Genomic DNA, 23291 nt, shown 5'->3' with positions numbered 1-23291 from the left:
ATTTTCATAGTATTGATTCTTCCTGCCCAGAAACAGGATATCTCTCCATCTGTTTATGTCATCTTTGATTTCTTTCATTAGTGTCTTATACTTTTCTGTGTGCAGTTCTTTTATCTCCTTAAGTAAGTTTACTCTTAGATATTTAATTATTTTTGTTGCAATGGTGAATGGGATTGTTTCTTAATTTCTCTTTCTGATTTTTCATTCTTATCATATAGAAATGCAGGTGATTTCTGTGTATTGATTTTGTATCCTGAAACTTTGCTAAATTCACTGACTAGCTCTATTAATTTTCTGATACTATCTTTAGGGTTTTCTATGCACACTATCATGTCATCTGCAAAACAGTGAGAGCTTTACTTCTTTTCCAATCTGGATTCCTTTTATTTATTTTTCTTCTCTGATTGGTGTAGCTAGGACTTCCAGAAGTATGTTGAGTAATAGTGGTGAAAGTGGACAGCCCTGTCTTGTTCCTGATTTTAGGAGGAATGTTTTCAGGTTTTTGTCAATGAGAATAAGGTTTGTTGTAGGCTTATCATACATGGCCTTTACTATGTTGAGGTAGGTTCTTTCTATGCCCATTTGTTGAAGAGTTTACATCATAAATAGGTGCCAGATTTTGTGAAAGCCTTTTTCTGCATCTATTGAGATTATTATATGTTTTTTTTATCTTTCAACTTGTTAATATGGTGTATCACATTGATTGATTTGTGTATATTGAAGAATCCTTGCATCCCTGAAATAAACCCATCTTGATAATGGTGTATGAACTTTTTGATGTATTTCTGAATGCATTTTGTTAAAATTTTGTTGAGGATTTTTGCATCTGTGTTCACCAATGATATTGACCTGTAGTTTTCTTGTTTTGTCTTTGCCTGGTTTTGGTATCAGCATGATGGTAACATCATAAAATGAATTTGGAAGTGTTCCTTTCTCTGCAATTTTTTTGAAAGAGTTTTAGAACTATAGGCATTGGCTTGTCTCTAAATAAAATATGGAATGCTTCACGAATTTGCGTGTCAGCTTTGAACAGCAGATGTGCTAATCATCTCTGTTTTGTTCCAATTTTAGTGTATGTACCACCGAAGCAAGCATTAGAGTATTGTTTAATTCTAAGGGAGTAAACAAAACCACCTCAAGGGGATTTGTACATGTACATTCTATACACATGTATATTCTTATTGAAATAATTCCTTGTATTTTTATTCCATAATATCCAAAGATTTTGCATAATCATTATCTCAGCAGATCCTGGTAAGGGCTCTGTGAAATGGCTTAGCTGGTGATTATATCTCTGTGCAATGGAAAAGAGAAAGAAAGGCAAAGGCAAAATTTCCCAAAGAAAAGCAATTGCAAAAAATGCTCAAACTACTGCACAATTGCACTCATCTTACACGCTAGTGAAGTAATGTTCAAGATTCTCCAGGCCAGTGTTCAACAGTACGTGAACCATGAACTTCCAGATGTTCAAGCTGGTTTTAGAACAGGTAGAGGGACCAGAAATCAAATTGCTAACATCTGCTGGATTATTGTAAAAACAAGTGAGTTCCAGAAAAACATCTATTTCTGCTTTATTTACGATGCCAAAGCCTTTGACTGTGTGGATCACAATAAATTGTGGAAAATTCTGAAAGAGAAGGAAATACCAGACCACCTGACCTACCTCTTGAGAAATCTATATGCAGGTCAGGAAGCAACAGTTAGCACTGGACATGGAACAACAGACTGGTTCCAAATAGGAGAAGGAGTACGTCAAGGCTGCATATTGTCAGCCTGCTTATTTCACTTATATGCAGAGTGCATCATGAAAAACGGTGGACTGGATGATGCACAAGCTGGAATCAGGATTGATGGGAGAAATATCGATAATCTCAGATATGCAGATGACACCACCCTTATGGCAGAAAGTGAAGAGGAACTAAAGAGCCTTGTGATGAAAGTGAAAGAGGAGAGTGAAAAAGTTTTCCTAAAGTTCAACATTCAGAAAACTAAGATCATGGCATGTGATCCCATAACTTCATGATAAATAGATGGGGAAACAGGGGAAACAGTGACAGACTTTAATTTTGGGGGCTTGAAGATCACTGCGGATGGTGACTGCAGCCATGAAATTAGCAGAGCCTTGCACCTTGGATGAAAAGTTTTAACCAACCTAGACAGCATTTTAAAAAACAGAGACATTACTTTGCTAATAAAGGTCCGTTTAGTCAAGGCTATGGTTTTTCCAGTAGTCATGAATGGATGTGAGAGTTGGACTATAAAAAACAAACAAACAAACAAACAAACAAAAAACAACAACAAAAAAGAAAACTAAAAACAAACACCTGAGTGCTGAAGAATTGATGCTTTTGAACTACGGTGTTGGAGAAGACTCTTGAGAGTCCTTTGGACTGCAAGGAGATCCAATCAGTCCATCCTAATGGAAATTAGTCCTGAATATTCATTGGAAGGACTGATGCTTAAGCTGAAACTCCAATACTTTGGCCACCTGATGCAAAGAACTGACTCATTGGGAAAGACACTGATGCTGGGAAATACTGAAGAGGATGGGAGAAGAAGAGGATGACAGAGGATGAGAGGGTTCAATGGCATCACTGAATCAATGGACATGAGTTTGCGTAAACTCTGGGAGTTGGTGATGGACAGGGAGGCCTGGTGTGCTGCAGTCCATGGGGTTGCAAACAGTCAGACACAACTGAACTACTGAACTGGTGGAAGAGAGAAATGCAGCCTGTGATTAATGAACTGTGTCCACGATTGACACCACAACTGATTTAAGACCCTGATACTTACCTGGTGAGGTTTCTTACATTGCTCTTGCAACTAAAATACTTTAATGAGAAATATTTAATATGGAATTGCTATGTAGGCATAAAATGAGTATCTTTAGAGAGCCTTCTACAACTGGTATAGTCTGAACTTGTTATCTCCATCTGCATTAGTCATAATTTCAGTAGATTTTTGGCTGCATATCTTCATACTTAAAAGTTCCAATATTCAAATAATGAGCCTCAAGCTTTTCTCATTTTCTAATCCAACTGTCAAATTTAAAATCTGATGAGAGTAGAATCTGTGACAGTGAAGGCATCATTCTGGCAGAAAGGATTCCATTTAGAGGTCTTGATAAATGCATTTTGTTTCCCTTTGCTTTCCTCACTGTGGGAGTTCAATGTTTGAAATAAAGGAAGACTGAAAGAAAAAGGGAGAGAGAGGGAGAGATGGAGGATAGGAAAGAGAAAGGAATCAATAAGTGATAAATATGATAAGTAAACATGAATCAAACCTGTAAATAAATATAGAATAGAATTTGACTTTATATATATATATATATATATATATATATATATTTTTTTTTACAGAAAGATACTTATTCACTAAGTTTGAATAAACTAAACTTGTTTTCAGTATATTATTTCTACTAAAGAATTGAGTGCTAAACCCTACTAACAACTCCAAGAAGGCAACCAAGTGTCTACCTTATAATTCTCATCTGCTGAGATGTTGACACATGAACACTTTTGTATTTGCATCTAGAATAAGAGACATAAAAAATGAAAATACAATTGATGCCCTAAAACCTAAAGAAATTATCTTTGGAAAATATTTTTTATGACAATTACAATGAAGAAAATTAAAACAGAATCAAAATTACCAAAGATGAAAAAACTCACCCTCTCTGCTGTTAGTTTTATTATGTTGAGTGATTATATTTACATATTCACTTCATTATGCAGTCTCCTTATATCTTATACTTCATACGCTGATTAAGCACATATTTTTTGTTTTTAAATATCAACATTGAGCAAACTTTATGTTCCTAAAGCTAAGAAAGTACATTTGGCTGCACATAATACATTTTGAGGTCTTCCTAGGTGGTGCCAGTGGGAAAGAATAGGTTTCCCAATTCAGGAGACATGTGATGTGGGTTCAATTCCTGGTCTGGGAAGATCCTCTGGCAAAGAGCATGGCAACCCATCCCAGTATTCTTGCCTGGAGGATACCATGGACAGAGGAGCCTGGCAGTCTACATTCTATAGGATTGCAAAGAGCTGGACACAACTGGATCTCTTCTACCACAAGAGCATTTCTTTTTTTCAAAGCTTATTTTGTAATATCTACAGAAATGATGCTTGCATGCTTAATCACTCAGCCATTTCTGATTCTTGCAACCCCGTGGACTGTAGCCCACCAGGCTCCTCTCTTCATGGTATTCTCTCCAGGCAAGAATACTGGAGTGGGTTGCCATTTCCTCCTCCAGAGGATCTTCTTCACCAAGGACTGAACCCAGGTCTCCAGTGTCTCCTGCACTGGCAGGTGGGTTCTTTACCACAATGCCACCTGGAAAGGCTCACAGAAATAATATGCTGGGTTAAGTAAAAGCAAAACATAAACAATCCTGAGATTAGTGGCAGTATAGATATAGGTGAAGGCTTGTTTGCACTGAAAAGTAAAATATTTTCCATTTCTAGGTATTTACCAGATATTTGTGTATGTATATTTTATGTCTATGTATACTCTTCAATCTAGCAATTGTTTTTGTATGGAAACCTTGTAAAAATCATTTGAGAAAAGTTCAAATGAAAAGTAGAAGAAAGGAGGAAGGTGAGTGAGAAAGGAAAAAGAGAAGGGAGGAGGTCAGGAGAAAGAGAGAGATGGAGAGTTCTCTTTTTAATTTTAAAGAAATTGAGAGTTGCTGAGTATATTCTATGCTTTCAATGATTTTTCTCAGAAAGCCTCAGAAGTATATTTTACTGGAAAGAAACTGGGGACCAGTTCAGTGTAACTATAGTGTTTTTCACACCAATATGTTTATAGCTGCACTTGCCCTTGGAAGAGATTTTCAAGTCATTAAAACCAGCCTTGTCCAATCACCTCCAATGACAGATGGTGGAGAGCTGTACACTGGGTTTCATTTAATTTGTATCTGGAAGGAAGGTTTTAGCTCATTAAAAAATGTCTTCCAAATAAACACCTTGTTGATTGATGTGACACATCCTAAAGCAGAAGGTTTTTTGAACTGGGAATATATGATAGAAGCTGAAAATATGGTATTACATAAAAAGAGAAACTCCTCCAGACAGTGTGAATGAAATAGCATTTTCAAAGCTATTTCAAAAATATTACATTTTGGAGGTGTTAGCAACTGTCTGGCCTAGAATTTAATTAACAGAAAAAGATTTGAAAAAAGTCCAAGACAAAGAATGTAGGTAATGTAAAAACATGTCTCTCAGGCCAAAAGCTTTGGTGAAAAATTACCATGACTATGCTATAGGTATCATTCATACTAATGTCAATGATAGCTCTATAGACTGTAATTTCATAAGTATGCTGAGGTATCTAATACAAACAGCCTGCCCAATTTGTCCTTTAAGCATCTATTCTGGTAAGTCCATTGAAATATTTTTTAAATGGTGTTTTATAGGAAATTTGTAATAAAAAGAAATTGTCAAATTGTAACTAGTGTATGTAAATGAGGATCAACACATATTGCATATGGCTGATCTAGAGGTTTATCATTTATTAAGATTTATACAAAGTTTAATTTCAACTTATTTACTAATTTTAAATTGCTACTAATTTCAAATAGCTATTTCAAAGATCAAAATATGAAACTTAAATCTGGTCTTCAAAAGCATCTAAGAATTAAATCCTTGCTGTAGACTTAAATCCAAAAATGTTAGGATTCCATCATATAAACTAATTTAGATACAGAAGACTTTGGGACTCCTGTTCTTTCCTGTAGGCCTTTTGAGTTGCAGATATACCAAGGGTCCGTAGCAGCAAGCTCATGACTGTCTTCTCATTTTAAACCATCCAATGGGACTTCATTATCATCAGCTGCCCCAATCTCGTGAAAGTGAAAGTGAAGTCGCTCAGTTGTGTCCGACTCTTTGTGACCCCATGGACTGTAGCCTACCAGGCTCCTCTGTCCATGGGATTCTCCAGGCAAGAATACTCGAGTGGGTTGCCATTTCCTTTGCTAGTTATTGAACATGACACCTTGCAGTTTAAAACCAGCTGTTGTACATAGATTTAATTTTTTTTAATTAATAAATAAAGAAATATAGATCTTAAAAAAAAAAAAACACACAGAAAACTGCTGTTGTAAATGTTTTTCTGTTTTCCTCTTAGCAATCCTTTGAGATGCATGAGTCTTCTAATCATCTGGTTTGAGGAAAACAAAAGCAAGGCATTTCCAATGCAGAAATGGCAGCTGAATTCAGATTTCCTGATGTTAACTTGTAATCATTATTTACTTTGTCAAATTATTAGCACTTTTGAAGCTATTTGAGAATTTGAGACACACAAAGACAAGGGAGGAGATTTTAAACAAGAAGGTATGCAGGCCACACTCCAAATAATGATTTAAGTGACCTCATTTCTAAAGTCAGTCCTGAGCGAATTATCTATTCACTATAATATTTAGAAATAATTTAAAGCATTTAATATTTTCCCACTTTATTAGTGTACAGATATATTCACTTCATATAATAACTTATTATCTTTACTCATGGGTAGAGTGTGTTTATAGTTTATTATGGTTAAGATTGCCCTTGGAAATTGTATGGAAAATTGTTGCAATCAAATTATTTCTTAAGTTATTTTATTTTGATATATATATATATATATATATATATGTATATATATATTTAAATTTTTATTTTTACTTTGTTTTACTTTACAATACTGTATTGGTTTTGCCACACATTGACATGAATCCACCACGGGTGCACATGCACTCCCAAACATGAACCCCCCTCCCACCTCCCCCCCCCCCATAACATCTCTCTGGGTCATCCCCGTGCACCAGCCCCAAGCATGCTGCATCCTGCATCAGACATAGGCTGACGATTCGATTCTTACATGATAGTATACATGTTACAATGCCATTCTCTGAATAGCTATAAAATTTCATTTCTGTTTGCCAATAAGGAGCTTTCTGTTAATTAAACTATATCATCACGATAAGATTTAAAAAGATATCTGAGAAATTATAGATAAGTCTATTGATAATATTATATATTTTCAATGTGTAGTGAATTATTAATACCATTCATAAAAACTGGAAATGCCCAACTTTTAATTGAGTTATATTACAAAGTTTTGTATTAATCAGTTGCTTGGAATTCAATTTTTCTTTGAAAATTGTCAGAAATATTGGCTAGAATCTAAAGATATCCTTTTAGAGTCTCTTAAGTCACAATTCATATGAAAGAAACAGAAAATAAATAATAACTGATAGAAACCTGTAATATTTATAAATTAAAATTAAGAGATTCATTCTAAATCTTAATGTGCATACACACTTTTTTTTTTGCCTTCAGGAATTGCACCACTGGTGACACATTAAGTATAAGTACATATGTCACTTTTGTTCATTATTTGTGTTTTTTTAGTCTTTAATGTAACAAACTATTAATGCCAAACAAATTATTTGATAATCTTCCAGAATTAAAACAGCAAAATTATATTGCAACATGTTTATTTAAGGTTAAGAATTTGTTTGGTGTAGAAACTATTAAACATGTCATACAAAGGCTCATAACAGAGATTTACCCTATTTAAGAAGAGGGAAATAACTGAACCTCTAACCTGTCCTTGTGTTCAGCACAGTTTTAAGTATGTTAAGAATAAAAAGGTATCTGATCCAACTATAATTTTTCTCAAATTTTTGGATGCATATTTTTCATGTTCTAACATTTCTGAAGAAGAAGTTAATTTTAGAGGCAAGAATTGAGAGTACCTTTTTCTTCCTTCATGGTATATAAAATTATGACCCATCATATAACTACCTCAGATTTGATTAAATAAAATGTTATAAAATGTCCAAATTACCCATATTTGTAATATTTTTTATTTTATTATCACAACTAATAATAAGACTTGAGAATATACTGTTACAAAATAAAGAGTTTTATTGCTTATTTAGCTGTACCAGGCATGTGGGATGTGGCATGTAGGATCTTCAGTTGTGGATTGTGGCTTCTGGGATCTAGTTTCCTGACCAGGGACTGAACCAGGGCCCCCTACTTTCAAAGCCACTGGACCACTAGAGAAATCCCTAGAGTATATTGTTGCCAATTAATAAGCATGTATCTCAACTCCTACTTACTTTTGGCTCAGAGATTTCATGACAAGCAAGCTTTAATGGGGGCCCAAGTCATGATATTAGACCTGCAAGTGAGAAACCAGGGCTACAAACGTCCAATTAAAGCAGAGTGATTGGTGAGAAAAGGCTGGAGTGCCAGCTTCTATGTCAATGAGAAGAGAGAACAGAGAGAATTAAAAGTTTCAAAGGTAAATTCTGAACAGGACACAGAAATGGAGATTTCAATCATAAATGGCGATTTCAACATCCATCGCTTTCTTCATCTCTTTAGGGGAAAATTGCAGTGAGACTGCTAAAATTCTCTATTGTTCACCAATTATTCCTTCCAATTTCCTTTGAAAAAGTGAGCTAGGTAAGGACAAATTTAGAGAAGACTTGTACAGGCATTAGAGCAGATCTCTATTAATTCCTGCAATTATAGTTCTTACTATATCATTCTTGTACTTCAATGTGGATTTGCCCTAAACTAGAAAAAAACACAAAAACTCAAAAACTGACTAGGCTGAGGTGGGGTCCACATTCCTCTATTATTAAAAAATATACACTCAAGCTTCTTGTATTATCTGTTTCAAGGATTTAATTAAAGATGGCTTGTCAAGTGTGGTTTCTTGTTGATATATTTCATAGTTCTAGTCCTTCAAGCTTCTTAAGATGTTGTCTATGCATGTGCATGCTAAGTCACTTGAAGCATTTCCAACTCTTTGCAACCCTATAGACTGTAGCCCCCCAGACTCCTCTATCCACAGGATACTCCAGGCAAGAATACTGGAGTGGGTTGCCATGCGTTCCTCTAGGGGATCTTCCTGATCCAGGGACTGCATCTGCAACTCTTATGTCACCTGCATTGGCAGGTGGATTTTACCACTTGTGCCACCTGGAAAGATTCAAGATACTGTTGTCTGTATGCAGTATAAACTTGTCTTTTTTCCACTTATCAAAAACAGATTCAGACTAGGAGTCAACTTAAGTAGAAATTGTAATAAATTCCCTTGAAATTTCTCTGAAATTTATGAGTGAGAAGAGGAAATAAAAAATTAAATGAAAGATATTAAAATTTAGCTTCTAACTTTCACATTGCTGCCCAACTGGGTTAATCCAGTCCCAGCAAGGTTTTTTTTTGTTGTTGTTCTTTCTCTCTGGCTGAAATCTAAGGTTCCAGACTATGGATTAAGTGTTTGCTCTGACCATTTTTACAGAACTAAATATTGAGTATCATGTATGACTCCAGTTGTAAATTGATGTATTGCTATGGACTCATTAAAATGATTTGGTATATCAGTATATAGGCTTTTTTCTTTTTCAGTTGTAGTTGATTTGCAATACTATTTTAGTTTAAGGTGAACAGCAAAGTGATATGTATGTGTGTGTGTGTGTGTGTGTATATATATATATATAATTTTTTAAAATTATTTTCCAATTCAGGTTATTATAAAGTATTTCTGTCATTGTCTATTTTTATGTATAATATACTGTATCTGTTAATCTCATGCTTCTAATTTGTCCATATCCTCTTCCCTCTCCTCTTTGTACCATAAGTTTGTTTTCTATGTCTTTGAGTCTATTTCAGTTCTCTATATAGATTCATTTGTATTATTTTGTAGATACCACATATAAGTGATATATACTTATATTTCTCTGTCTGATTCACTTCATTAAGTATACTATTTTCTAGGTATAACAGTGTTGCTGCAAATGGGAATATTTCATCATTCTATATGGCTGAATAATACTCCATGGTGTGTATGCATGTGTGTGTGTGTATGTGTGAATATATATCATTTATTAAGTTAATCATCTGTTGATTGGAATTTGGGTTGCTTCCAAGTCTTGGAAATTGTAAATAATATGAACATTAGGGTGCATGTGTCTTTTTCAAATTAGAGTTTTCTTTTTTTCCAGTTTACTGGATCATAGCAGGTGATGGCACCCCACTCCAGTACTCTTGCCTGGAAAATCCCATGGATGGAGGAGCCTGGTAGGCTGCAGTCCATGGGATTGTGAAGAGTCGGACACGACTGAATGACTTCCATTTCACATTTCACTTTCATGCATTGGAGAAGGAAATGGCAACCCAGTCCAGTGTTCTTGCCTGGAGAATCCCAGGAATGGGGAAGCCTGGTGGGCTGCCGTCTATGGGGTCACACAGAGTCAGACACGACTGAAGTGACTTAGCAGCAGCATAAGTATATTTTTAAATTTTTAAGGAAACACTATGCTGTTCTCCATAGTAACTGCAACTATTTGCATCCTTTCCAAAAGCATAGGAGGGATCCCTTTTCTCCACACCCTCTGCAGCATTCATTATTCATAGACATTTTAACACTGGTTGTTCTGACCTGTTTGAGGTGATATCTCATTGTAGTTTTGATTTGCCTTTCTCTTATAGATAACAATACTAAATGTCTTTTCACATGCATGTTAGTCATCTGTATGCCTTTGGGAAAGTATCTACTTAGGTTTTCTGCCCATTCATTAATTAAAAAAAAAAAATTGATAGTGTTGTATGCGCTGTTTGTATAGTTTGTATTTAACCCCTTGCTGATTGCATCATTAGCAAATATTTTCTCCCATTAAAAAGTTGTCTTCTTGTTTTGTTGATGGTTTTCTTTGCTAGGCAAAAGCTTTTGCATTTGATTAGGTCCCGTTTGTTTATTTTGCTTTTCTTTCTTCTGTCTTGGATGTCTAATCTAAGAAAACACTGCTAAAATTTGTGTCAGAGAATGTTTTTCCTGTATTCCCTTCCAGAAGTTTTATGGTGTCATGTCCTATATTTAAGTCTTTATACCATTTTCAGTTTAATTTTCTAATGATGTGAGGGAGTGTTCTAATTTTACTGATTTACATGTATCTCACAGCTTTTTCTGGAGAAAGCAATGGCAATCCACTCCAGTACTCTTGCCTGGAAAATCCCATGTATGGAGGAGCCTGGTAGGCTGCAGTCCATGGGATCGTGAAGTCGGGCACAACTGAGCGACTTCATTTTACTTTTTACTTTCATGCATTGGAGAAGGAAGTGGCAGCCCACTCCAGTATTCTTGCCTGGAGAATCCCAGAGATGGGCGAGCCTGGTGGGCTGCCATCTATGGGGTCGCACAGAGTCGGACATGACTGAAATGACTTAGCAGTAGAAACACAGCTTTCCCAACATACTTGTTGAAGAAACTGTCTTTCCTCCATTGCATAACTTGTAATCCTACAAATTAATTGCTTATACATGTATGACTATATTTTGTGTCTCTTTTTTCAATACCATTTTTCTCTATGTCTGTTTTTGTGTCAGTTTTATGTTGTTTTGATTACTGTAGCTTTGTACCACAGTCTGAAATCTGGGAGGGTTATGACTCCAGCTTTGTTCATTTTCCTCAGGATTGTTTTGGCAATTCTGAGACTTTTATGATTCCACATAAATTTTAGGGTTCTTTTTTCTAGTTCTGTGAAAAATGTCATGCTGTTTTGATAGATATTGCATTAAATATGCAATCTTTAAATCATTAACTCTTTAATTGCATTAAATTTAGGTATATGTAATATGACAGTAGTAATTATTCCAATCTAAGAGCATGGGATATGTTTCTATTTCCTGGAATTATCTTCAATTTCCTTTATCAATTTTTTTTTTTTTTAGGTTTTAGCATATAGATCTTTCTACTCCTTAGCAAAATTTGATATTTTATTTTATTTTGGGACAATTTTATATGAGAATTTATTTTTCTTTATTCTGCTGGTATTTCACTATTCATTTCAGTTCAGTTCAGTCGCTCAGTCATGTCCGACTCTTTGCGACCCCATGAATCGCAGCACGCCAGGCCTCCCTGTCCGTCACTATCTCCTGGAGTTCACTCAGACTCACGTCCATCGAGTCCGTGATGCCTTCCAGCCATCTCATCCTGGGTCGTCCCCTTCTCCTCCTGCCCCCAATCCCTCTCAGCATCAGTTTTTTCCAATGAGTCAACTCTTCACATGAGGTGTCCAAAGTACTGGAGCTTCAGCTTTAGCATCATTCCTTCCAAAGAAATCCCAGGGTTGATCTCCTTCAGAATGGACTGGTTGGATCTCCTTGCAGTCCAAGGGACTCTCAAGAGTCTTCTCCAACACCACAGTTCAAATGCATCAATTCTTCGGCACTCAGCCTTCTTCACAGTCCAACTCTCACATCCATACATGACCACAGGAAGAACCATAGCCTTGACTAGACGGACCTCAGTTGGCAAAGTAATGTCTCTGCTTTTGAATATACCATCTAGGTTGGTCATAACTTTTCTTCCAAGGAGTAAGCGTCTTTTAATTTCATGGCTGCAGTCACCATCTGCAGTGATTTTGGAGCCCCAAAAAATAAAGTCTGACACTATCTCTACTGTTTCCCCATCTATTTCCCATGAAGTGATGGGACCGGATGCCATTATCTTTGTTTTCTGAATGTTGAGCTTTAAGCCAACTTTTTCACTCTCCTCTTTCACTTTCATCAAGAAGCTTTATAGCTCCTCTTCACTTTCTGCCATAAGGGTGGTGTCATCTGCATATCTGAGGTATACAGAAATGCAACAGATTTTCGTGTATTGATCTTGTATCTTGCCACACTGATGAATTCATTTATTAGTCCTAATAGTTTTTGTATGGATACTTTATGATCCTCTACATAGAATACACTGTTATCTGCAAATAGCAACAGATTTAACATCTTTCTTTCTAATTTGGATAACTTTTATATCTTTCTGTTGTGTGATTGCTGTGACTAGGGCTACCAATACTATTTGAATAAAAGTGGTAAGGGTGGGCATCCTTATCTTGTTCCAGGGACCAAACGAGGGTCTCTCACATTGCAAGCAAATTCTTTACTGTATGAGCTACCAGGGAAGCCTGGTGTATTTCTGCAGTATCAGTTGTTCTTTCCCCTTTTTCACAGCTTATCTTGTTTATTTGGGTCCTCTCTCTTTTCTTCCTGGTTAGCATGGCCAGAATTGTACTATTTGTTTATCTTAAGAAGCAACAACAAACTCTCTTTCATTTCTATTATTATTTTTGATCTCTTATCTCCTTTCTTCAATCAGTTCAGTTCAGTTGCTCAGTCATATCTGACTCTTTGAGACCCCATGAATCGTAGCATGCCAGGCCTCCCTGTCCATAACCATCTCCTGGAATTCACTCAAACTCATGTCTCTCAAGTCGGTGATGCCATCCAGCCATCTCATCTTCTGTCATCCCCTTCTCCTCCTGACCCCAATCCCTCCCAGCATCCGAGTCTTTTCCAATGAGTCAACTCTTCGCATGAGGTGGCCAAAGTACTGGAGTTTCAGCTTCAGCATCATTCCTTCCAAAGAACACCCAGGGCTGATCTCTTTTAGAATGGACTGGTTGGATCTCCTTGCAGTTCAAGGGACTCTCAAGAGTCTTCTCCAACACCACAGTTCAAAAGCATCAATTATTCAGTGCTCAGCTTTCTTCACAGTCCAACTCTCACATCCAAACATGACCACTGGAAAAACCATAGCCTTGACTAGATGGACCTTTGTTGGCAAAGTAATGTCTCTGCTTTTCAATATGCTATCTTGGTTGGTCATAACTTTTCTTCCATTTCCTTCCTTCTGTTGACTTTCGGTTTTGTTTGTTCTTTTCTTTCAAATTCTTTTAAGTGATTGTTTATTTGAGATTTATCTTATTTATTGATGTAAGCCTGTATTGCTATAAACTTTCCTTCTGGAACTGATTTTCTGTATTTCATAGATTCTGTGATGTGTTTTCATTTTTATTTGTATTTGTCATGAGATATTTCCTGATTGCTTCTTTGGTTTCAAAGTGGACCCATCATTTTATTATCATGCTTTTCTTTCTGTGGTTGATTTATACTTTCATACCATTGTGGTCAGAAAAGATGCTTGAAATAATTTCTATCATAATTTGTTGATACTAGTTTGTGACTTTGCAGATCATCTTATCCTAAACAGTACTTCATGTGCAACTGAAAATAATGTATATTATAAGGGGAATTTTTGCATGATGGCTTGTTAGATATAAATTCAGTATCACCTGTTGAATCACTGGGACAGTTTTCTCAAAAAATGGACATCTCTTGTTTGTTGCATATGATGGCTTCAGTTGCAATATATCAGTTTAGTTCAGTTCAGCTGCTCAGTCATGTCTGACACTTTGCAGCCCCATGGTCTGCAGCAAGCCAAGCTTCCTTGTCCATCACCAACTCCCAGAGTTTACTCAAACTCATGTCCATTGAATCAGTGATGCCATCCAACCATCTCATCCTCTGTCATCCCCTTCTCCTCCCGCCTTCTGTCTTTCCCAGCATCAGGGTCTTTTCCAATGAGTCAATTCTTTGCACCAGTTGGCCAAAGTATTGGAGTTTCAGCTTCAGCCTCACTCCTTCTGATGAATAGTCAGGTCTGATTTCCTTTAGCATGGAATGCTTAAATCTCCTTGCAGTCCAAGGGATTCTCAAGAGTTTTCTGCAACATCACAGTTCAAAAGCAACAATAATTTGGTGCTCAGTGTTCTTTATAGTCCAACTCTCACATTTAAACATGACTAATGGAAAAAGCATAACCATGACTAGATGGAGCTTTGTTTGCAAAGTAATGTCGGTTTTTAATATGCTGTCTAGGTTGGTCATAACTTTTCTTCCAAGGAGCAAGAGTCCTTTAATTTCATGGCTGCCATCACCATCTGCAGTGATTTTGGAGCTCCCCCCAAGCACTAAAAAAAATAAAAAAAGAAAAATAAAGTCTCTCACCATTTCCATTGCTTCCCCATCTTTTGCCATGAAGTGATGGGACCAGCTGCCATGATCTTAGTTTTCTGATGGACAGGGAAGCCTGGCATGCTGTAGTCCATGGGGGCCGCAAAGAGTCAGACACAACTGAGCAACTGAACTAAACTGAACATCTTATAAAGAACTATAATAAAAACAGTCAAACAGAACAAAAAGAAAATTTAAAATTCACAAAAAGAAGAAAAAAAATCTTTAAAAGTTTTATTTTTTTCATTGGTATTACCTTTACATATATAAATTTATTTATTTTAATTGGAGGCTAATTACTTTACAATATTGTAGTGGTTTTGCCATACATTGACATGAATCTGCCACGGGTGTACATGTGTTCCCATCCTGAACCCCTCTCCCACCTCCCTCTCCGTACCATCCTTCTGGGTCATCCCAGTGCACCAGCCCTGAGCACCCTGTCTCATGCATTGAACCTGGACTGGCAATTCGTTTCACATATAATATACATGTTTCAATGCCATTCTCCCAAATCATCCCACCCTAGCCCTCCCCCACAGAGTCAAGAAGACTTTTCTATACATCTGTGTCTCTTTTGATGTCTCTCATATAGGGTTATCATTACCATCTTTCTAAATCCATATGTATGCAGTAATATACTGTATTGGTGTTTTTCTTTCTGGCTTACTTAACTCTGTATAATAGGTTCCAGATTCATCCACCTCATTAGAACTGATTCAAATGTATTCTTTTTAAATAACCCATTGTGTATATGTACCACAGCTTTCTTATCCATTTGTCTGCTGATGGACATCTAGGTTGCTTCCACATCCTGGCTATTATAAACAGTGATGACATGAACATTGGGCTCAGTGTGTATCCCCAGTAGTGAGATTTCTGGGTCATATGGCAGTTCTATTTCCAGTTTTTTAAGAACCCTCCACACTGTTCTCCATAGTGGCTGTAGCAAGAAAAAAGAGAGGATAACTCCACAGCACCCTAAAACGCTAATGTGAAGGTTGAAAAATGAAGGCAGAATAAACAGAAAGAGAAGAAAGAAAAAAGTTCTCAAGGTTTTCATTTGTCTTGGTTGTGCAGTCTGCCCCCATGGATGGGATTGGATTAGTGTCCTGTGATGTTTTCCTGGTTAGGGTTGGAGTGTGCCTGTGTTCTGGTTGATGGAGCTGGATCTTGTCTCCTGAAAGGCAGCACAGTGTCCAGTAGTAAGTTTGGGTGTGTGTATGGGTTCAGTATCACTTGGGGCAGTCCTCCTGGCGTTAGCTGTGTTACACACGTCTATTTCTGCAGTTACATAGAACTGGCCTCTCAGCATATCCTCATTGCCACCAGCCTGCTACTTGCCCCTGGAATTTTTCCTAGAGCTTTTGTCCCCTGGGCTTAGCCTCTGTTATGCAGAGGTTTGAGTGCCCTGCAGAGATTTGTTTGTGCCTCTCTTTTGTCCCTCTGGGCCCGTCCTTTTTTCCATGTGGCTTCTGTGTACTTCTCTATATTCCCCGAGCCTTCTGTCTGGTGGGCGCCAAAGTCTGTGAGCTGCTTATGGGTGAGAAGTGCAACATTTTCTATATTCTGCCACCAAGGTCCCTGCTTTGCCTAGCTTTCTGAGATCCCTCAGCTCCTCCTTGGTCCCACCTGTGTGGAAGCTTCCCAATACACAGGAAGTCTCTTCCTCTTTCACAACTTCCTCCCTCCCTCAGGGCAAAAGCTCCCATACTGAAGTTCTCTGTCTCTTCCCTTTTCATATCTCCATCCCCTGTCCTACCTCATTCCAGGAAGCTTAGCCTGCGCCCCCCACCCTTCACTCCAGAAGCCTGGTGTCTTCTGCTGTTGCTTTTTAGCAGTTGTTCCATATGTTGATGAGTTTTTTACGTATTTATGGGGAGGCTGGCCATCTCCCTGTCTTACTCCTCTGCCATCTTCTTCTGCCTCTCAGCATTCCACATTTTAATCTATTTTTTTCAAAAGCAAACTAGTCCTTTTGGCAGATTTGATTATACCACAAACTAGGTTCCCTAAAACCTTGGGAAATAAATATTCTATTTAGATTATTTAGAAAATATTCTATTTATTATTTAATAGATATTAAATTAATAATATACATTTATTATTTAATTTTGTATTAGTTATTATTTATTTAATAGAATATTAAAATGTTCTATTTAGAATGAATAGAATAAAATATAAGATGATAAAGAAAAAGAGAATAAATACATTTAGAAATTTATTCTCTTATAGTTTTAGAGACTAGAAGTCTGAAATCAAGGGGTCAACAGGACTGTGCTCTCTCTAAGACTCTGGGTAGAATCCTTCCTTGCCCATTTCTAGCTTCTGGTGGTGGCTGGTAATCCTTGACTTGCAGCTGCACCATTTCTATCTCTTCTTCTGAGGATACATGGAATTCTCCCTGTGGATTCTCTTATAAACATATTGGATTATGCCCTACCCTAATGACCTCATCTTACCTTGATTATATATGCAAAGACTCTGTTTCCAAATAAGGTGACATTTATAGGATCCAGGAGTGAGATGTTCAACATTTTTAAGGGAACAAAATTCAACCTACAGCAACTGTTTTATGAAGGCGTTTTCTAAATCAGAAATTATTTATTATTTCTTATTAAAAATTATATATAATTATTTAACTCAGATCCATTTATTACTTAAAAAGTCTGAAATATACTTTATTTTGAATAAAGTGTCATCTTGAATTTAAGGGGGAGAAAGGTAAGAGTTTGATTCATTGAGGAAGCTTTGATATTTGTGAGAGCTTTACTTAATTGAAAGGTCATGGTTGTAAAGTTATTAATATAATGAAACCTGTGCTTTGGTTATTTGTTCTGATTAACAGCATTTCACTAGAACATATTAAAAATACATTCAGCAGGATTTTTAAAGGTTCTGGTTATCATCAACACGGAGTTTTATGTTGCATATCCAGGACAAATTTTACAAAGCCTAGAATTTATGTAAACTGGCCAATGAGGAAGAAGCCCCCTAATGTGAAAGTAGGTTCCAAAACTGATTTACATAGGTGAATATATCAATTTTACATTTTCTCCTTAAAAGCAGGAAAAAAAAAAATTCCCTCAACAATCACTTCATGGACAGAAGTGTTTAATTGAGATCAAATCCACACCAGTCTTCTCGTTATACCAAGTTCATGGAACTGAATACTCTGGGAATCAGATATTTTTTCTCATGTCCATGATCACTGATCCTGAGAATAATACCAGGCAAACTCTTACAGATCCAGGGTAAATCATAAGGCCACTGTAAATATATTAATATATCAGCAAGAATCCATGTGCTAGGTCACTTCAGTCGTGTCTGTCTCTGTGCGACCCCATGGACTGTAGCTCCCCAGGCTTCTCTGTCAAAGGGCTTCTCCAGGCAAGAATACTGAAGTGGATTAGCATCCCCTTCTTCAGTAATAATCCATAACCTTTGCCAAAAATGCAAGCTAAAGTGTATACTTAGCTACATATGAGCAAGCAATGACACTTGGGGACTTCATCATGTTTATGATGTTCACTACCCACCACAGTCTCTTGAACAAACACTTATGATTCCAGATTTTAGGTAAGGCTGAATTGTACTAGCATTATGCATACAATTTTAATAGATTTCATTAATTTTAGCCCATGGTCTGGAGTGTATTCATTTATTTTAATTTAAATCATGGTAGATTGTTATATAATTATAGAAAGCAACAGCAGTTCAAAGTTATGCTTTTTATTGAATAACTAAACAATAGATTTACCCTGAAGAATCCATTTGACATATTTTTGCCACAAGCTTTAAAGAATCGTAGAAACCCTCATTTGAATGGAGCTTAAAAGTCTGCTCATGTAAATTTTCAGCCAGAGGTCCATAAAAGTTTAAATAAATTCAGTACTTTATTTCACTAGTAAGGTAAAAGCAATTTTTCTAGCAGTTAGGTGACGATCAGGGGACTAATTAAAATAAAAAACAACATTCAAGATTATATTATGACTTAAATTTTAAAACATATTAAACTTTACCAAATAATGACATGTAAGACAAATTACACAAAATCAAATTTTTCTAAATCATTTCATTCAGACCTATCAGATTCCAAAATGATTGAAAAACCAGTACCTCACACACTAATGTGCTTTTAGTAATTCTTTAGTTTATAAATTCTGCTAATTACCTTCATTTGATGGTTTACCTAGTTGTGTAGTGTCACTTGCAACAACAAGTTTAAGTTACCTAATTTGGCTTAATTGTAGTAAAATTCCTAGTGGTCATAGGCTATAATAATATAATGGCAAGAATAATTATAAGAACAATATTTTCATTGAGTGAAAGAGCATTTCATCTGAGTAGTATCTGCCTCATTAATTGACTTCAGCCTACTCATCTTGGAGCCTCTTTCCTTCTTTAAACTGAAAGTGTTATTCATTCAATCATGTCCTACTGCTCGCGACCACATGGATTGTAACCTATCAGGGGATGGAATTCTCCAGGCAAAGGAATGGGTACCCATTCCTTTCTCCACAGGATCTAGGTTGTCACAGAGGGCTGGATTAGGATTTCCTGCATCATACAGCAAATTCCCATTGACTATCTATTTTAAATATGGTAATGTATGTACAATTCAATGCTACTCTCTCAAATCATCCCACCTTCTTTTTCCCCCACTGTCTCTAAAAGTTGATGCTTTATGTCTGTGTCATTTTTGCTACTCTGCAAATGAGATCATCAGTACCATCTTTATATATTCCATACTTATGTGTGTCTTAATATACAGTATTTGTTTTTCTCTTTGACTTACTTCACTCTGTATAATAGTCTCTATGTTCATCTTCTTTATGCATCCATCTCTCAATGGACATCTAGTTTGCTTCTATGTCCTAGCTATTTAAATAGTGCTGCAATGAACACTGAGGTACATGTGTCCTTTTCAACTATGGTTTCCTCATGTTATATGCCAAGTAGTGGTATTGTTGGATCATATGGTAGTTTTATTCCTGTTTTTTAAGAAATCTCTGAAGTGGCTGTATCAATTTGCATTTTGACCAACAGTGCAACAGCGTTCCGTTTTCTCCACAACTTCTCCAGCATTTATTATTTGTAGATTCTTTGATGATGTCCATTCTGACCAGTGTGAGGTAATACCTCATTGTATTTGCATTTCTCTAGTAGTGAGCAATGTTGAGTGTCTTTTCATGTGTTCACTAGCCATCCGTATGTCTTCTTTAGATAAATGTCTGTTGAGATCTTCTGTCTAACGTTTTCCATTAAGTCTTGGTTTTAAACAAAGTTTACCCAAGTACATTTATATGCTCACATGATATTTGATGGTAGGCTTAACATATTTTACCAGAGATATAAATCCTATTGCAAGCTATGTTAGATTTTGAAGACTTCTCAAAGTCAAACAACTGATGTGTACAATTAACTTATAATATGATCATAACATATTTGTGAAAATATATAAGAATATATGCATCAAAGTGTGAATATATGTTAAAGGCAAGTACATTTAAAAATACATAAAAATGTTCATATCTCAACTCTCAAGCTCTGATTTATTTTCAATATTTTTTTATTTTTATTGTTTGTAAGGAGATCTTACCATATCATATATTTTTATTGTTTTCCAAGGAAGTAATTAATTTTATCATTTATCTTTTTATTGATAAGGATGATTTTACAAAATACATTGTGGATCTTTGTGATTTAACTATTTTAAATTAGAATATGCAAACACCTTAGTCATTAATCTATAAACTAATTGATTGCTAAGCATTATTTTGCATTATTATGATGCTTTTCTATTAATTCTGCCACTACTGTTAATTTTGGGTAAGCTAACTAATATTTACAGATCTTAGTTTTCCCATGGGTTATTAGAAGATCAAATCAGATGATATGTAAAACTTATGAAAGGCGTGGCGCTTAGTAAGTATTGTCTTTGGAGTTAGTATTTATTATTCATTTTTGAAAACCTATCATGTGCCAAGTACTATATCCACCGGTGGGAAGGCAAAGTGTGGAACTTGCTTAATTAGTGAACAGTTCATGGCCTAACAACAGGTAAGACACAAAAGTCATATGGGTTATTTTAAATAATGCTAAAAGACTGGTTGTCTTGATGATTGAAAAGATCCAAGAGATCAAATGTTTTCTGTGCAGAATTTTTTCAGACTAAATTTCTGTGTTCAATTACTGTAAGTGCAACTAAAAGTAAAGACATTTTAAAAGTTGAAATGAGGTAAGAGATTACAGGAATATGGAAAAAAATATTCAGATTGTTATTTCATACATTTCCAGGTTTTTAAAATTAAATTAAAATTATATTTTTTTACTTTTAGTGATATGTGTGTGTTTGTGTGCAAAAATATGGATTGGAGCAACATACACATTTCTTTTATCTAAAAGAAATAAAGGAAGACAATAGAAAATTAAACAACATTTAGCCAATTTGACATGAAATTTTGGTTAAAGCAAGACAAGTGAAATTAGTCTTTATGATTGTAAGGAAGGTAGCATTTCTGGCATTTGCGTGTTATTTGGTGATATCAAAGAAGAAGGAAAAACTCATTTATACAGAATAATGAAAGATAAAAATGTTTATTTCCATATTCTAAGACGGGAAGATAAGAACTCTATTGATTCTTTAGAATAATACTTGAAGGATATAACACTATTTTTTCTCTATGTAAAACATGAAAACTGAGATATCTTAATTCAGGAGCTAGAAGGCTATTAGTTCAATGATATCAGAACTTGGAGTGAGAAATGTAGCCCATGCTGTGCATGAAGACACTTCAGTTTTAATCATGTGCTGAATTTAAACTTTCAAAGAAGTGAAAGGGACAGTTTTGTTACATTTCAGTATCAGAACTGATAGAAATATGAAAACAAGGAGTAGATGGAACAAATGATATTGAAGCCAAGTATCATGCAACTTGCTGGCTCTAGATGTCCTTCCCCCTGTACTCACAGAGAAGTTTCATTCATTGCTCTTTAGGTCATAATTTATAGTTTTACTCTATTCTCATTTATAGGTGATAAGTCACTCAGTCGTATCTGACTCTTTCTGACCTCATGGACTGTAGCCCAAAAGGCTCCTCTGTCCATGGGATTTCTCAGGCAAGAATACTGGAATTGGTTGCCATTTCTTCCTCCAAGAGATCTTCCTAACCCAGGAACCAAACCTGAGTCTCCCGCATATCCTGCATTGGTGGGCAGATTCTTTAACACTGGACCACCTGGGAAAGTCCACTCTCATTTATAAGAGGCAGTTTATTGTAGCTAATTCTCAAACGCTCCACATGTTTTAGAATATTTTTGTTCTTTTGTCAATATTTTTTCATATTTTTACATTCTACTTAAACTTGTCATAAATAGTATCTATTTAATAGTCTATCTAAACTGTTATGTTTATGAACACTAATATTCTTCTTAATATGAATTTTTGAAATTCATGTTATAGATTTTTCTCTTATGATATTTTATAAAATTTCTTTAAAGCACAAGTCTCTCTTTATAATACTTAAAAATATTCAATGACCAACACCTCAGAATTTCCTCCTTGATTTATACTGCTAAAATCTTAGCTACAGTTTAAAAATTGCTGCAGTTATTTGAAAAGATGAGGATATCAGACTAGGGTCTTGATGAGAATGTGTCACGTTTGTCAGATAAGTTTCTGAGGCTGATATTTTCTGGGCACAAATGTGTAACTTGACACTGGTTTGCAAAGCTTAATAATTTTTTTTTTTTTGCAAATCATATTATTTCAGATATCAATAAAACATTGGCTTTAGGTTTCTTTATTGATGTGACATCAGCTCAGAAGAAAGCAGAGTTTGAAGGTCAATGTTTTCTTAAGATATTTTGCTGGTAGTTATTCTATTTACTGGCTCAGACATTAGAATAGCTAAGTATTTCAGACTTATGTGTAGGAATATTCTTTTGCATGAAAAGTTGTCCAAGTTTCTAGCTAACCAAATATCAAAGAATATATTTGGGCAGTAAACTAATTGGGTAGCAAGCTTCATTAAAAATTCTGGATGCAGTAGTAGCTTTTCTTCAATTGTCACTGTCTTTAATGAGAAGGAGAAGAACAGATGCCACATTACTGTTCTGACTATTTGTTCTATTGGTTTATTCTGCCCGCTCTGCCACCAACCCCACGAAGGGGTACAGAACACTTGTCTGGTTTTAGTGAAGTTAGACTTCTGCAAATATGGTAAATGGGGACCAGTGCTTAATGTGAGACAATTGCTTCTCAGCTTACCTTTTTGTCCACAATGGAGTCTAGTAGCTGCCATTTAAATAAGAAACATATTCCAGAAATTGCTATCAAAAAGTTTTTATTTCAGTCTCAGAAATAGATGCAGCATTTAAAAAATTACTTTAAACACACTTTATGCCAAATTTAATTAACTTTTATTTAATTTT

General features: G+C 35.6%; 1 protein-coding gene and 1 non-coding gene across 2 annotated transcripts in view; one reads left to right on the top strand and one right to left on the bottom strand.

Moving 5' to 3' along the window:
* KHDRBS2 (KH RNA binding domain containing, signal transduction associated 2) overlaps positions 1–23291 on the top strand; it is a 747046-nt gene that overhangs the window by 556991 nt on the left and 166764 nt on the right. The window lies entirely within an intron of this gene.
* On the bottom strand, positions 989–1095 carry LOC138069873 (U6 spliceosomal RNA). Its single transcript, XR_011144137.1, has one exon. It is a non-coding gene; the product is annotated as a U6 spliceosomal RNA (small nuclear RNA).

The sequence above is a fragment of the Capricornis sumatraensis genome, chromosome 22 (genome assembly GCF_032405125.1).
Source record: "Capricornis sumatraensis isolate serow.1 chromosome 22, serow.2, whole genome shotgun sequence".
NCBI lineage: Eukaryota > Metazoa > Chordata > Mammalia > Artiodactyla > Bovidae > Capricornis > Capricornis sumatraensis.
The sequence above is the reverse complement of the archived record's forward strand: the minus strand, read 5'-3'. Positions and strand labels throughout refer to the sequence as shown.